The following is a 17,101-nucleotide window of genomic DNA, read 5'->3' as shown; positions in this document are numbered from 1 at the left end:
GCAGGGGTAGCAATACTTCTATCAGACAAAACAGACTTTAAAACAAAGACTATGGGGGCGCCTGGGTGGCTCAGTCAGTTAAGCAACTGACTTCGGCTCAGGTCATGATCTCACAGTTCGTGGGTTCAAGCCCCATGTCAGGCTCTGTGCTGACAGCTCAGAGGCTGAAGCCTCTTCAGATTCTGTGTCTCCCTCTCTGTCTGCCCCTCCCCCACTCATGCTCTGTCTCTGTCTCTCAAAAATCAATAAACATTAAAAAAATAATAAAAAAATAAAACGAAGACTGTGATAAGTGACAAAGAAGGATACTACTTATTAAAAATGGTATCAATCCAATAAGAGGATGTTAACAATTGTAAATATCTATGCACCCAACATTGAAGCACCTAAATACATAAAGCAAATGTTAACAGAATAAAAAGGGTGAAATGGACAATATAATAGTCCACTTTAACACCCCACTTACACTAAAAGATCATCCAGACAGAAAATCAGTAAGAAAACAGTGTCTTTGAGTAACACATTGACTAGGATGGACTTAGATATATACAGAACCTTCCATCCAAACACAACAAAATACACATTCTTTTCAAGTACACATCGAACATTCTCCAGGATAAAGCCCATGGTAGGCCACAAAACAGTCTCTATAAATTTAAGAATACTGAAATCATATTATGCATCTTTTCCAACCATGGCAGTATGAAACCAGAAATCAATCACAAGGAAAACACTGGAAAATACACAAACACATGGGGGCTAAATAACATGCTACTAAACAACAAATGGGTCAACAAAGAAACCAGAGAAGCAATAAAAAACATACATGGAGACACGTGAAACAAAAATGGGAACCCAACAGACCAAAATCTCTGGGACACAGCAAAAGCAATTCAAAGAGGGAAATTTATAGTGATACTGGCCGACCTTAAGAAACAAACAAAAAAAAATCTCAACCTAACCTTACACCCAAAGGAACTAGAAAAAGAACAAAGCCCGAAGTTAGTATAACAAAGGAAGTAATAAAGATCAGAAGAGCAGAAATAAAATACACACACACACACACACACACACACACACACACACACACACACATGCGTGCACACTAGAAAAGATCAAAGAAACCAAGAGCTGGTTCTCTGAAAAGAAAAACAAAATTGATAAATTTCCAGGCAGTCTCATCAAGAAAAAGAGGAAGGAATCAAATAAAATCAGAAATGAAAGAGAAGTAACAACCAACACTACAGAAATATAAAGGATTATTAAGAGAGTACTGCAAAAAACAATATGCCAACAAACTGGACAACCTATAAAAAAAATCAATCAATTCCTAGAAACATACCATCTTCCAAAACTGAATCAGGAAGAAACAAAATCTGAACAGAGTAGTTACTGGTAACAAAATTAAATCAGTAATCAAAAAACCCTCGGCAAACCAAAGTCCAAGACCAGATGGATTCATAGGTGAATTCTACAAAACATTTAAAGAATTGGTGCCTATTTTCCTCAAACTATCCCAAAACCTAGAAGAGGAAGGAAAGTTTCCAAATACGTTCTACACGGCCAGCATTACTCTGATACCAAAGACCAGACAAAGATACTACCAAAAAAAGAAAACTACAGGCCAATATCCCCGATGAACACAGATGCCAATTTCCTCAACAAAGTATCAGCAAGCCACATTTAGCAGTGCATTAAAGGGATCGTTCGCCATGATCAAGTGGGATTCATGCCAGGGATGCAACAAAGATGGCTCAACATACACAAGCCAACATGACACACGACATTGACAAGAGAAAGGACGCAAATCATATGATCCTCTCAATAAAAGCAGAAAAAGTACCTGACACAATTCAACGTGTTTATGGTAAGAACTGTCAACAAAGTGAGTTTAGAGAGAGGATATACCAACATAATAAAGACCATATACGAAAAACCCAGAGCTAACATCATTTTCAATGGTGAAAAACTGAGTACTTTTCTGTAAGATCAAGAACAAGACAAAGATGTCCAGTGTAGCCACGTTTATTCAACACAGTCCTGGAAGACCTGGTCAAAGCAATCACACACAAAAAAATAAAAAATAAAAGGCATCCAAATTAGCAAGAAAGAAGTTATACTGTCACTATTTGCAGATGACATGACATTAATACATAGAAAAACCCTAAAAACTCTAAGAATTGAGTAAAGTTGAAGGATACAAAATTAACACACAGCAATCAGTTGTCTCTAGACACTAATAAAAAAGTAACAGAGAGGGGCGCCTGGGTGGCGCAGTCGGTTAAGCCTCCGACTTCAGCCAGGTCACGATCTCGCGGTCCGTGAGTTCGAGCCTCGCGTCGGGCTCTGGGCTGATGGCTCGGAGCCTGGAGCCTGTTTCCGGTTCTGTGTCTCCCTCTCTCTCTGCCCCTCCCCCGTTCATGCTCTGTCTCTCTGTCCCAAAAATAAATAAAAAACGTTGAAAAAAAAAATTAAAAAAAAAAAAGTAACAGAGAAATAAGAAAATTCAAATTACAAGTGTATCAAAAAATAAAATATCTAGGAATAAACTTAACCAAAGAAGTGAAAGACCTATACTCTTGAAAACTCTAAAACACTGATGAAAGAAAGATGATACAAACAAATGGAAAGACAGCTCGTGCTCATGGACTCAAAGAACTAATATTGTTAAAATGTCCACACTACCCAAAGCAATCTGTAGATTCAATGTAATCTCTATCAAAATACCAACAGCAATTTCACACAAGTAAAGAGTACTAAAATTTGTATGGAACTACAAAAGACCCTAAATAGTCAAAGCAATGTTGAGAAAGAAGGACAAAGCTAGAGGTATCGTAATCCCAGATTTCAAGACATACTACAAAAGATAGTAATCAAAAGAGTATGGTGGCACAAAAACAGACACAAGATAATGAAACAGAATACAGGGTTCAGAAACAAACTCATGTTTATATTGTCAATTAATCTATGACAAAGGAGGCAAGAATATACGATGGGGAAAAATAGTTTCTCCATTAAATGGTGCTGGGAAAACTGGACACCTACATGCAAAAGAATGAAAGTGGACCACTTTCTAATACCAAGAAGTAAAATAAATTCAAAATGGGTTAAGACCTAAATGCAAGACCTCAAACCTTAACACTCCTAGAAGAAAACAGAGGCAAAAATCTCTGACATTGGCCTTAGCAACATTTTCTAGACAGGTCTCCTCAGACAAGGGAAACAAAAACAAAATTAAACTGTTGGGACTACACTAAACTAAAAGGCTTTTGCATAGCAAAGAAAACCACCAACAGAATCAAAGGGCAATCTACTGAGTGGGAGAAGATATCTGTAAATAATGTATCTGATAAAAGGTTAATAATCAAAAAATATATATAAGGAACTTATACAACTCACCGGTGGGGGTGGGGGTGGGGGTAACAATCCAATTAAAAACTGGGCAGAGGACCTAAACAGCCATTTTTCCAAAGAAGACCTACAGATGTCCCAACAGACACAAGAAAAGACGCTCAACAACACTCATCAGGGAAACGCACACCAAAACCACAGTAAGATATCATTTTACACCTGTCCAAATGGCTAAAACCAAAAAGACATAACAGGTACTGGTGAGGATGCAGATAAAATGGAACCCTCATACACTGTTGGTGGGAATGCAAATTGGTACAGACACTGTGGAAAACAGTATGGAGGTTCCTCAAAAAATTAAAAACAGAAACACCATGTGATCCAATAATCCCAGTTATGGATGGATATTTACCAAAGAAAACAAAAACACTAATTCAAATAGATGCATGCGCCCATATGTTAACTGCAGCATTATTCACATGGACCAAGATACCGAAGCAACCTAAATGTCCGCTGGCAGATGAACGGGCAAAGGAAATATGATACACACACACGGAATGGATACAACAGTGGAGTATTACTCAGCCATTTAAAAAAAAAATGAGACCTTGCCGTTTGGCAACATGGGTGAACCTAGCAGGTATTGTGCTAAGTGAAATAAGCCAAAGACAAATACTCTTTCATGTATATGTAGAATCTAAAAAACAAAACAAAACAGACAAAAAAAAGCAAATGAACACACAAACAAAAAGCAGAAACAGACCCATAAATACAGAGGAAAAAACTGATGGGTGCCAGAGGGCAGAGGGCAGAGGGGCAGAGGGATGGGCAAAATGAGTGAAGAAGATTGGGAGATACAGCCTTCCAGTTACATAAGCCACTGGGATGAAAGGTAAGAAATAGGGAATAGAGTCAATGTTGCAATAGCATTGCTGGGTGAAAGACCGTAGCTAGGCTTGTGGGGGCACAGCCAAAGGTACAGAGTCTACACCTGAAACTAACATAACAGGAGTCAAGTATACATCCAAGAAAAAAAAAAAAAAAAAAAAAAAGATGTCATCTCCAAATGTATCAAACATTCCAGGCGAAAAGTAACTTTTGATCAGGTAAAAAACAAACAAAAAACCCCAAAATTATGTATTTGCAACTGCATGGAGAGTTAGCAGCCCTAGTGCCCTGTATTGTTCAAGGGTCAAATGTATTTTCAAAAGAAATAATGGAAAGGTAAACCAAGAACTAATAAAAATGATTACTTGCAGGCATGGGGAAGATGACCCATTAAAATGAAACTTCTGTGATGTACCTTCCTGTACAGTTTTAATTTTGGAACAATGCAAATGTTTAAATGTTTTACATAATTACAGAAAACAAAAAGAAACCCCTAAAAACCTAAAAAACTTAAATAAATGAAACTAATAATGTCAAGTTAGTTGTAGTAACACAAAGAAAAGAGTTACTTCAAGGGACTTTAGAGCGCAGTATTTTGAATATCTATCCCTAGTAGGATATATTCTAAAAAACAAACAAACAAACAACTAAAAACACATCATAGAGTAATATTCTTTTTAGTAACGATACTGGTATTTTAATTTAGAAATATATAGCTATGGGGGCGCCTGGGTGGCTCAGTCGGTTAAGTGTCCCACTTCAGCTCAGGTCATGATCTCACGGTTCGTGAGTTTGAGCTCCATGTCCGGCTCTGCTCTGTTCTGTTCACTCAGATCCTGGAGCCTGCTTCAGATTCTGTGTATCCCTCTCCCTCTGCTCCTCGCCCGCGTGCACTCTCTCTCAAAAATAAACATTAAAAAAAATTAAAAAGAAATATATAGCTATGTTGTAGTATGAAACAAATGAAAAAAATGTCAGTAACGTAGGAAGCAAAGATTTTCAGATTAAGAAAAAAGAGATACAAGTATAAAATTAGAAAATGCAAGTAAAACTGATCTGAAAACTGCAATTTACTGTGAAATGCACTAAATAAGACAGACTGATGATGGCTAGACAGACCTGTGATAAAGCAAATGCATCAGTCCCAACCCTAAAATCTAGGTGCTGTGTACACGGGTATTCCCTGAACTCTTGCGTGTGTGTGAAAACGTTGGGGAAGAAAACGCTTAGTACGCGTGCTGTCTGAATCACCAAGACTGGGATGAAGCTCAACTTTTAACCAGCCCAGGCTTCCATCCGAGAACAAGGACTGCTCTGTAATCACTTCAAACACTTCGACCGCTCCTCCTCAACAACCCATCCGAACCGCCAGGTCAGCCACAAAGAGGCAAAAGGTCTAGGACCAACAGACCACTTTCTCCTTATTTTGAAATTCGTTTAATTTCACCTAAATGATTCTACCTGTCAGCGAACAGCAAGCACGCTATCTGAGGTCACCATAAACAAACTGGTTACAAACCGGTTTTCTCGTTCTGAAAAAGTGAAGTACGACCTCAAGTAAGATCTTCATTATGACAAAGCTATGCAACCTTACAGTTATATTGAAAGATTATGGGTATTTTCAAGACATTCTTAGAGAGAGGTTTTCTCTCTGAATTTTTCATTAAACTCATCCTAATGTGAAAATGTAAGTAGTGGTACACACAAGAACAACGTATTTCATTATTCAAATACATCCTAAGTCTTTTTTTTAGAGTAATGTTAAAATTTGTTTGAATAGAGACAAAAAGTCCTGGAGAACACCACAAAATGTCAACTGCACTTTAGTATGTATGGGTGGTGGGACTGCAGATCCTTTTTAAAATAGTTATGCTGTTTTCTACTTCACAGAATTTGTCTGACTCTTTTACATTAAGAATGTGTTACCTTATACCTCAAAAAAAAAGAAAAAAGACTCTTGAAAAAATCCATATGCATTTGCTGGGTATAAAATAACTGATGGGAGTAGGGGGTAAGGACGATTTGAGATTCATTACACTGAAGATAGTAACTCAAGAATAATTTGAGATGGGGCCCCTGGGTGACTCAGTTAAGCGTCTGACTTCGGCTCAGGTCATGATCTCATGGTTCATGGGTTCAAGCCCCGCATCAGGCTCTGTGCTAACAACTCAGGACCTGCAGCCTGCTTCGGATTCTGTGTCTCCCTCTCTCTCTGCCCCTCTCCTGCTTGCATTCTGTCTCTCTCTCTAAAATATATAAACCAAATTTATAAACCAAATTTATAAACCAAATATATAAACCAAATATATACACCAAATATATACACCAAATATATAAATATAAAATATATAAACCAAATATATAAACCAAAATTAAAAAAACCAAAACGAGTAATTTGAGAAACACAACGGTGCTGTATCTCTCGGTCACTTTTCCCATATTCCCCAGGTCCTTTGTTAAACACTGTCCTCCCCACCACAAACACAGCTCCCAAAATCTCTGATCCTTTCACAAGGCAGGTAAAATCACTCCATCCATTCTAAATACATACCTACCCTCTGCACAAGGCAGAGCTGGGGGGATATGGAAGAAAAGACATCCCTATCTACCTCCACTTGGTCAACATACTCCTCCAGCACCGATTTTGTGGAGAATACAGGAGTGAGCAGAACGGACCCCAAATCCCTTCTGCTTTCTCTTCATGGAAGTTGTTCTTCACTGCTACATCCAACCTGCCTCTTTAGCAATTCCAGCTCAGAAATCCTACCAAATTTCTTCTTAAACCTCACTATAGACAGCAATCTATACATCTCTTTAATTTTGTTGGAGTTTATCAGTTCCTTACTCATTTCATTTCTTCACTACCCAGCATGAACTAAAACTGGCTTATTTTAGTTTAGTTTAGTTTAGTTTGGGTAGGCTCCATGCCCAATGTGGGGCCTGAACTCTCAACTCTGAGATCAAGAGTCACATGCTCCAACTGAGCCAGTCAGGTACCCCTAAAACTGGCTGTTTAATTATTCCCTCACCAGTAACCACAATCTACTGCAACTATTCTTCCAATTCACCTAATCATTTCCCAACCTGCATCAATCATGCAATTCAACTTTCCTCCCTAATCAGCTAAGAACATAGAGGAAAACGGTAGTGAGTATGTAAACTGCTGTCACAACAAATTCCTGGTTTTATTATTATTTTTTAATGTTTATTTGTGAGAGAGAGAGAGCATGCGCACACAAGCAGGGGAGGCGCAGAGAGAGGGAGATACAGAATTCAAAGCAGGCTCTAGGCTCTGAGCTGTCAGCACACAGCCCAACGCAGGGCTCAAACCCACAGAACTGTGAAATGAAATGAGCCAAAGTCAGATGCTTAACCAACAGAGCAACCCAGGCGCCCCACAAATTCCTGGTTTTAAATCTCAAGAGTTCCTCAATACGTTTACTTCTCTGATCAGTGACTGTTTACTGATAAGTATGTGGGGGGACAACACACAGACAAAAAGTCTGTGCTCTCATGGAGCAGACACTCTCACAGGGAAGACAGACCTTAAAAAAACAATTATAAACATGACAAAATGCTAGGAAGAAGCAGCACAAAGTGCCATGAGAACAGGCAACAGGAGCCTAACCTAGTGGGGAGGAAGAAAGGCTGTCAAGAAAGGCTTCCCAAAGTAGAGATATATACGTTCCAATCAATTTCAAATTCCATCCCATGTTCCTAATTTATTTAAAACCCCCAACTCCATCCACTTAGCAAAGGAATTCACTCCCTCGATCCTTCTTTGGACTCAGCAGGGACTCTCCTCATCAACTGATTTCTATAACTAAGTCTCTCCCACCTAAAAGGGAGCTGGACTCCTCTTCCTGGAGAGTCATTTGGCTACTGTATCACAAGTCTCAAAAATGTGTGTATCTTTTCCTTTGGTCCAATAATTCTACTTCAAGAAATCCTTCCCTAGGAAACAGAGATAGATTTCATGCTTAAAAATTATTTATAACAGTCAAAGGAGTTCACTAAAATAACAAGAGAACAGCTACAGATGTGCCTTAATATAGGTATGACAAACTACGTTGCAGCCAAAAAGTAAAGGAAAAAGAAAAAAGATGTTCAGGGCTTTTAATCTTATAGGAAAATGCTTGTCACTGTGTAAAAAATATGTAATAATAAATACAAACAAGTAAGCCAATAAAACAGGACACAAAAATCTGTACGTAGAGAATAATCGTATTTATAATATGAGAGAGCATTATCTAAAAAAAACTAGAAGGAAACAAGTTGGATTGTTAATAGCAATTATACAAGATTATAATTTTCTTCCTCATTTTTCTTCTGTGCTCTCTGAATCTTTCAATTAGCTGCGTATTACTTTGCTGAATGGAGACAGGATGGTTTCCCACGACAGCGAAACAGCCCTGGAGTCTGCAGGCTCCGTGGTTTCCGTTCCCCACCTCCGGAACTCGGAGCTCTGACCTACTGCGCCCGCCTCTGTCCTGACTTCAAGGAAACTGTTTCAAGCCAGTGGACACTTCAGTTCTCCTTTTTACGGACTTTCTTGGCTTCTGACACAATACGGTCTCCCATCTCCCTTCTCTCTGACCATTCCTTCCTAGACTCTTTCCTCCCGTATATATAGGAGATAGATAGATATATATATATATATATAGATATATATATATATATATATATATATATAAATAAACATATATATATCCAAGAAACGTGGTGTTTCAAGTGTCCATCGCCAGCCTTTCTTTACGCCACGTACGTGGGTGATCAATCACATCGATCCCTACGGCTTTAACAACGTACATTCTGAGGACTCCAGAATCCACCCGTAGCTCTGCTCTCCCTCGGAAAAACCCACCGCTTTACCGTTAGTCATCTGGCTGGCCCACAGCAGTTCAGACGCTGCTCCGATCTGCAACCTGAAAGCTCAGCTTCCCTCCGGTATTTATTTTGTTTAGTCACCAGAAACCTGGAAGGTGTCCTCAACTCTCTCTCTCTCTCTCTCTCTCTCTCTCTCAAAACCCATCCTTGCCACCTCCTTCTCTCAGTTAAGGTTGTTTTTGTTTTTTCCGCTAACCACATCTGTCTAGGTTCTCACCAACTCCAGGACAGATTCCAGGACAGATTAAGCCCTACGATTTAAAATCACAATAGCCCAAATGGTCCCGTCCATATCAGTCTCAGATCTCCTCTCTGTATCACCATCAGAGTAACCTCCGTAAAATGCAAAGCCAAGCGCTATCATTCCCTTGCTTAAAACTAGCACCTACATGACCAAGGGCCACGCACATAAGCACTGGAAGTCCATGTGAGGTCACCTCTGCACACATCCTCCCACAAAACCTGGGGCTGCTCTTTCTCCACCAGCGACAGCAGCAACAAGCATGTGCACCAGGCACTCTAGTAAGTGTTTTCAACGAATCACTAATCCTCTGAGGCTGGCACTCTTATTTCCATTTTACAGATGAGGCAACGGAGTTCATCCAAAAGTACATGCGCAGACCCAACGTTCGAATCTCCGTCTGTCCGATCCCAAAGTACACTGTACTTCTTGGCAAAAGTCACTTATCAGCTTCTAAAACACCTATTCATCTTTTTTTTTTAATATTATTTATTTTTGAGAGAGAAAGAGAGTAAGTGGGGAGGGGCAAAGAGAGAGGCGGACAGAGGATCTGAAGGAGGCTCTGTGCGGACAACAGAGAACCCGAGTGGGGCTCAAACTCAGGAACTGTGAGATCATGACCTGAGCCGAAGTCAGACGTTCAACCGACTAAGCCACCCAAGCCCCCCATAAAACAGCTATGTCTTTAAAAGCTCTGCTCATAGACTTGGGGGGGGGTGGACGGGGGGAATCTCCAGGCAATTAGTCTAAGGAGGGTAAATGAGGGCTAAGGGACAGTGAGAGACTTAGATTTAACCTTCCTCTTCCGTAACTATAAGCAAGCTTTCTATAGTGGCTCCCCACCCTATCCTCTGATAGAGTTGGTCACTTCCTCCATTACTACATATATTTTATACTATATTTAACAACTCACTGACCTGTCCGTGTCCCTTCTTACCTGCGAACCTCTGGAGGGCAGGGACGCCGTTCGTCTTTATAAACCCCAGGTTCCTAGCACATAAGTACGCCAAAAATTAAACCACCACCTGTCCCTCTATTTTTTTCCATGTTTATTTTTGAGAGAGATCGTGAGCGGGTGCGTGGGAGAGATGGGGGGGGGCGGGGGCGGGGGACAGAGGATCCAAAGCGGGCTGTGCCCTGATAGCAGCAAGCCTGATACAGGGCTCAAACTCACGAACCGTGAGATCACGACCTGAGCTGAAGTGGGATGCTCAGCTATCTGAGCCACCCAGGCGCCCCCCTCCATTGTTTTTTTTAAAGCGCTAACGTAATCCATCCCAAGGCACCAGCCTCATAACCGAACTCCAACCGTAGCCACCTTTCACGCTGCCACCGCACACCATATCCAACGTACCCCACCCAGTTAGCACTGCCTTTCGAAACAGTATCGCTATCACTGCCCTACTAAAAAGACTCCAGGCTCCCTACTACCTTCCACGTGAGAACTGTCCTCAGTGCTCTCTAGAGCAGTGCTCTCTATTGCCATTTTCACTTCTGGGAACTCTTCCCTATAATCCCTTAAGTCTCCAGCAACACTGAGCCACATACCTTGGCCAAAGATACCATACGGCTCCACTCCTCCAATGAAACTAGTCCCGCCACTATCACAGTCGGGAGTATTTTTCCCCAAAAGAGCGTCTTCAATTCTTACTCATTTTGTAAAGCCTATCCACACTACCTTCTTTACAAATCTGTCTCCTTGAGCTAGAATTAATCACTCTCTCCTCAGTTCTCCCATATACTCTCTTGCTCTTCAAGTGAGTAGTGTATCTTAATTCAGAGTGATCTGTATATGTCTGCCGCTTCCCCTGCCCCACTGTACTCTCCAATGAATTTACTATTCTTTGAGGGCAAGGACCCACATTTAGTTCACTCAGCGTCCTCTAGAAACTATGGACAAGACAGAGATGAATAAAATAATTTCATTTTTATATTCAGCCGCTGACAATGCCTGACACATCACATGTCACACGTGGTCAATATATATTTGCTAAGTTAATAAATATGTCACTTGATGCCTTTGTTCACTTTTTCCATCTGTGTTTCCATTTGCTGCTTATCACCCATCGAAAACAGAAGGAAAGACTTTTTAAAGCCGTTTAAAACTAAATGGGAAGAGAGGACTTATTTCTTTTCCTCACTCCCAAGAAATAATCCAGAAAGTCAGCGAGCACAGAAGGAACACTCTAAGGACTGCACTTTCTTATCAGCAGAAGAAGTTAGGAACAGAACAGAGACTGGATTACCTGCTGGCTTCTCTTGAACCACTGGCAGAATGGCATCAATATTTCGTTTGAAAAGCTAAAAATACCACTCATAATAAATTATAATTCTACAAATACTCAAGTAAAAAATGGATCACTTCTCACATTTAAAACTGACTGGATGTTCACTGCCTGTATTAGTATGGATAATCTAAAACTTGAATGAAATTCCTGCACTGAATGTACATTCATGAGACACAGCTTTGAGAAATTCATCTCGAGAGTCAACAATCATTAACAGGACCACAAAGTAAATATATAGCCTTAAATATGTTTAAAAGTTTATTTAAATATATTAAAGTTATATAACTCCTAAAAAAAGCTATGCAGGTGACAGGTGATTTAATCTTTTGTTACAAAATGTATTCAAAATTTATTTTTATTTTTTTTTCAAAATTTATTTTTAAATTAACTACGAAACTTAGGCTCTTGTGTCCCAATAAATAAGCTTATTTTCCTGGACATACACAAAATGTTTAAATGAAAATCTAAGGCAAAAACCAAAATATATTATTTCTTTCACTCAATAAAAGGCTTCCTTCAAGCCTTATTCCTTAGGCAATAAAGTACAAGTAACAATTATCACAGTCATATTCCTAATTTTCCAAGGCAGACCCAGAAATGATGCATATCACATATAAATTAAGAGGTAATTCATACTCAACTCATGCTATGTCATGAGAAAACACGCTGCGTTTATCAATTTATCTTAAGACAAGGTCTTGGATCTAAATATTTATTTGCCTGCTCTAATCCTGGATAAACACACAGTTTAAAAGAAAATTAAATTTCAAATATAATAAACTCTCAGATGAGCACATATCGCTGCAAATGAAAAGTAACAGCTGCTCTTTCTGGTCCATCTTTACAAAGATGCTGGGATTTTAGGAATTTTTAGTTCTCTTGATACAGTTAAATACATCTCCAGAAAGACACTACTTGCCCAGTTAGCAATACGACTTGCTTTCCTTCATAGAGGAATCATGCTTCCCTGCCAAAAACATGGAGTTAGACCTAGAATTTTGTTCAAAAAGTGCACCAGAAAGATAACTAAGATCTGCCCAAAGATACAACAGATCTGTCCAAGAAGAGGAGGTAAGTACTGTTTCTCATTCATTCATATGAATGCTGGCTATAAAGTAGTCACTAGTACTAGAGTGACAGAAACATAAAACATAAAATAGTCCCTTACCCTTGATTCTGCACTTTATACCACTGGTAGGAAGTGAAACAGGATAGATATAATTACAGTCCGACCAAAAGGTAAATGAAGATTATTAAAGGCATAATCCTATTTGGGGGAGGAGAAAGTACCACGAAAAAGGAATCTTTATTTATTTATTTTTTTTTTCAATGTTTATTTATTTTTGGGACAGAGAGAGACAGCATGAACGGGGGAGGGTCAGGGAGAGAGGGAGACACAGAATCGGAAACAGGCTCCAGGCTCTGAGCCATCAGCCCAGAGCCCGACGCGGGGCTCGAACTCACGGACCGCGAGATCGTGACCTGGCTGAAGTCGGACGCTTAACCGACTGCGCCACCCAGGCGCCCCGAAAAAGGAATCTTTAAACTAGGGTTGGAGAGTAATTGGTTAAGCCGGGCAAATGGTAAAGAGACAAGAGAAGGTGAATGTAAGAAGGAAGGAAAGAGGGGCCCCTGGGTGGCTCAGTGGGTTAAGTGTCTGGTTTAAGCTGAGATCACGATCTCATAGTTCCTGAGTTTGAGCCCCGCGTCAGGCTCTGTGCTGACAGCTCAGGGCCTGGAGTTGCTTCGAATTCTGTCTCCCTCTCTGCCCCTCCCCTGCTCATGCTCTGTCTCTCTCAAAATTAAGCAAACATTAAAAAAAAAAAAATTATGAAAAAAAAAAAAGAAAGGAAGAGTCTGCAGACAGAACTAGAAATATTTGGCCACATGCACAGCAAACTGTGGTACTACACTGCTGTCTACCCAATGCATTTTTCACAGATGCTGATTCTGATTACAAACAGGTCCTTGTCGGGCACCTGGGTGGCCCAGTCAGTTAAGTGTCCGGACTTTGGGTCAGGTCATGATCTCACGGTTCATGAGTTCAAGCCCCACGTAGGGCTCTGTGCTGACAGCGTGGAGCCCACTGCGGATCCTCTGTCCCCCCTCTCTCTGGCCCTCCCCCACTCACACTCCCTCTGTCTCTCAAAAGTAAATAAACATTAAAAAAAAACAAACAGTTTGTTCCATCCCTCTTTAGGGTCATTTCACATTGACTCCACTCTGTTTCCTATCCTACTTTCTACTTTCTGGGGCTAATTTCTCCATGCCTAAGCTTGCATTAGGTGGAAATGGAGATTAACTGGATGCCCCAGGTACAGCTTACAGTGCTCAGAAAAGAGATGAGGTAGAAGGACCTTGAATTTAACTGGCGTGAATGACAAAATGAAAACTGCCCTATGAAGCTTTCCACTCAGTTTCGCTGTCATTCAGGATTTTTAAGTGTTGTTTGTAAGTCGTTTCTTAACCACTTCCACAGCGGTTGGCAGATGATGAAAATCAAAATCAAGTAATTTTGGAGTTTGTTAAAGGGGGGGTCAGATAAGAACTCAAGATCCTTTAACAACATTAGTCATTAAGGAAGTGCCAATCAAAACCACAACAAGAAACTACCAGATACCTATTACAACGGCTACAGATTTGAAATAAAAAAAACAAACTGACAATACCAAGTGCTCCTGAGGGCGCAAGGCACCAGGAACTCTCATACACTGCCGCTGGGAACACCAACTAGTACAGCCGCCTTGCAAAAACAACTCGGCAATTTCTCATAAAGTTAAAAGTGCACCTAACACACGGTCCGGCAATCTCACTCCTACATATTTACCCAACTGAAATGAAAACTCAAGTTTGCACAAAAACCTATACATAAATGTTGAGAGTGGCTATATTCCTAATTGCCAAAAACGGCAGCAACCCAGATGTCCTTCAACTGAGAAGTGGATAAGCAAACTGTGGTTGGCTCAACCATACAATCAGCAATAAAAGGACTGCTCTACCAGTATATGCAACAACAGGGATGAATCTCAAATGCACCATACTAAGTGAAAGATGCCAGAATTAGAAGGCTACATACGATGATTCCATTTATATGCCATTCTAGAAAAAGCAAAACGAGAGAGACAGAAGATCAATCAGTGGTTGCCGGGGGGCTGGAAATGGGGAAAAATTGTCTACAAAGGGGTAGGAAGGAATCGGGGTGGGGGGAGGAATGGTTTTATCACTGATCCTTGAACTATGGTGGCCTTGGAACACCAACCTCCCACCCCCTCCACCCCCCCTGCCGCCACACAGTTGAAAATCCTGTGTAATTTTGACATATCCAAAACTTAACTATTAACGGCCTGCTGTAGCCTGAAAGCCTTACCGATTACATAAACAGTTAACACATATTTTGTATGTTGTATATGTATGATATGCTGTATTCTTACAATAAAGTACAATAGAGGAAAGAAAATGTTATTAAGAAAATCCTAAGAGGGAAGAAAAAGAAAATCATAAGAGGGAGCCTGGGTGGCTCAGTCGGTAAAATGTGACTTTAGCTCAGGTCACGAGCTCACGGTTTCCGAGTTTGAGCCGCGCATCGGGCTCCGCGCTGGTGGTGCGCAGCCTGCTTGGGAATCTCTCTTTTCCTTCTGCCCCTCCCCCGCTCATGCTTTCTCTCTCAAATAAACTTAAAAAAAAATCGTTAAGAAAAAGTATATTTACAGTACTATACTGCAGTTATAAAAAATGTCCGCGCATAAACTATACCCATGCGGGTCAAACCTGTGTCATTCAAAGGCCACTTGTATATTGACTGTGGTGGTGGGTACACGACTATCCACACCTGTCAAAATTCACAGACCTGAACACTAAAAATGATCAATTTTACTACATGTAAAAATCACCTAATTTTAAAAAGAGAAGAAAAAAAAATGAATGAGGATCCCGGCAACAAAGAGATGAGACTGAAAAACTACAAAAGGAGTAAAGTCACACCACGAAGGACCCTGCTAAGAAGTTTTAGATTTTATCCTCCAAGCAACAAGTGCGCCAAACAATCTCCCAAAGGGGACAGGCACAACTGTGTCTGAAAGAACACTGACAACAGTCACAGACTGAAGTAAGACCGGTGAACCAGCCACCTCGGTAATTTAGGGGACAAACGAGGGAAGCTGACTTACGGCGGAGGCCGTAGAGATGCACAGAGTCAGTTAAGAGTCAGGAAGTTCTCAAGTTTCCAGCACGAGTGACACCACTGACCAAGCTAACCTGGAACGTGTGTGGGACACTCACATGCAAACACCGGGTCAGATGTATGGGGCTGGGGCTCGAGGGAAAAAAAACATGAGGGGCAGCTTTAAAGTTGAGACTCGTCAGGGCACTTGCAGCCATGAAAATATAAGGTCAAGATCATGCAAAGAGACAGAATATGGAGAATGAAAAGGTAAAGAGAAGGGTGCCTGGGTGGGTCAGTCGGTTAGGCGACCGACTTCAGCTCAGGTCGTGATCTCACAGCTCATGAGTTTGAGCCCCGTGTTGGGCCCTGTGCTGACAGCTCAGAGCCTGGAGCCTGCTTGGGATTCTGTGTCTCCCCCTTTCTCTGCCCCTCCCCTGCTCCCATTCTGTGTCTCTCTGTCTCTCAATAATAAATAAATGTTTAAAAAACTATAAAAAAAATAAAAAGAAAAGGTAAAGAGAATCCTGGGAATCACTGTGAGCGACACCAGCATTAATGAGGTTGATGGTATAATCTGAAGTAAAAACAGAATTGGCTTACTGAGTATGTATGCAGCAGCCGAGTAAAAAATGATTATAATCATGTGCCTATTTCAATCTGGGGTCTCTCAACCACTTTATCTGTGGCTTCTCTGATTTTATCTTTGCCCTGATCACCCTGGGGAAACTGAGGCAGTTAAATAAGAAGTTATCATGAATTCCAAAGTTTCACTTTCTACTTCCCATATTGCTGACAATGAAATTATTCCACAAATAAAGTAAGAGGAATAATCTATTAAACATACTTATTTTGTCAGTTAAACACAGAAGAAGCACTAAGAGGTTAAATGATTCACTTCAAATACAGGTCAACTTAGTAAGTTTATCTTGGTAGTCGGACAAATGACTCTGGATGCTTTAAAGGATTTCTGGGCCCCTCCGCCGCTTGTGCTTTCTCTCTCTCTCAAAATAAATAAATACACTTAAAAAAATTGGGGGGGGGGAGGGCGGTGCCTGGGTGGCTAAATAGCTTGAGCGTCTGACTTCAGCTCAGGTCATGATCTCACAGTTCCTGAGTTCAAGCCCAGCATCAGGCTCTGTGCTGACAGCTCAGAGCCTGGAGCCTGCTTCAGATTCTGTCTCCCTCTCTCTCTGCCCCTTCCCTACTCGTGCTCTCTCTCTCTCAAAAATAAACATTAAAAAAAAAATTCTTTTTTTTTTTTAAAGGGACCTCTGGTACCACAAT

General features: G+C 40.6%; 1 protein-coding gene across 1 annotated transcript in view; it reads right to left on the bottom strand.

Annotated features, from left to right (window-relative positions):
• The window catches only part of RANBP9 (RAN binding protein 9), a 90,708-nt gene that overhangs the window by 57,615 nt on the left and 15,992 nt on the right, over positions 1-17,101 (bottom strand).

This window comes from Lynx canadensis, chromosome B2, assembly GCF_007474595.2.
Source record: "Lynx canadensis isolate LIC74 chromosome B2, mLynCan4.pri.v2, whole genome shotgun sequence".
NCBI lineage: Eukaryota > Metazoa > Chordata > Mammalia > Carnivora > Felidae > Lynx > Lynx canadensis.
Note: the sequence above shows the minus strand (reverse complement) of the source record. Positions and strands in the feature narration are given on the sequence as shown.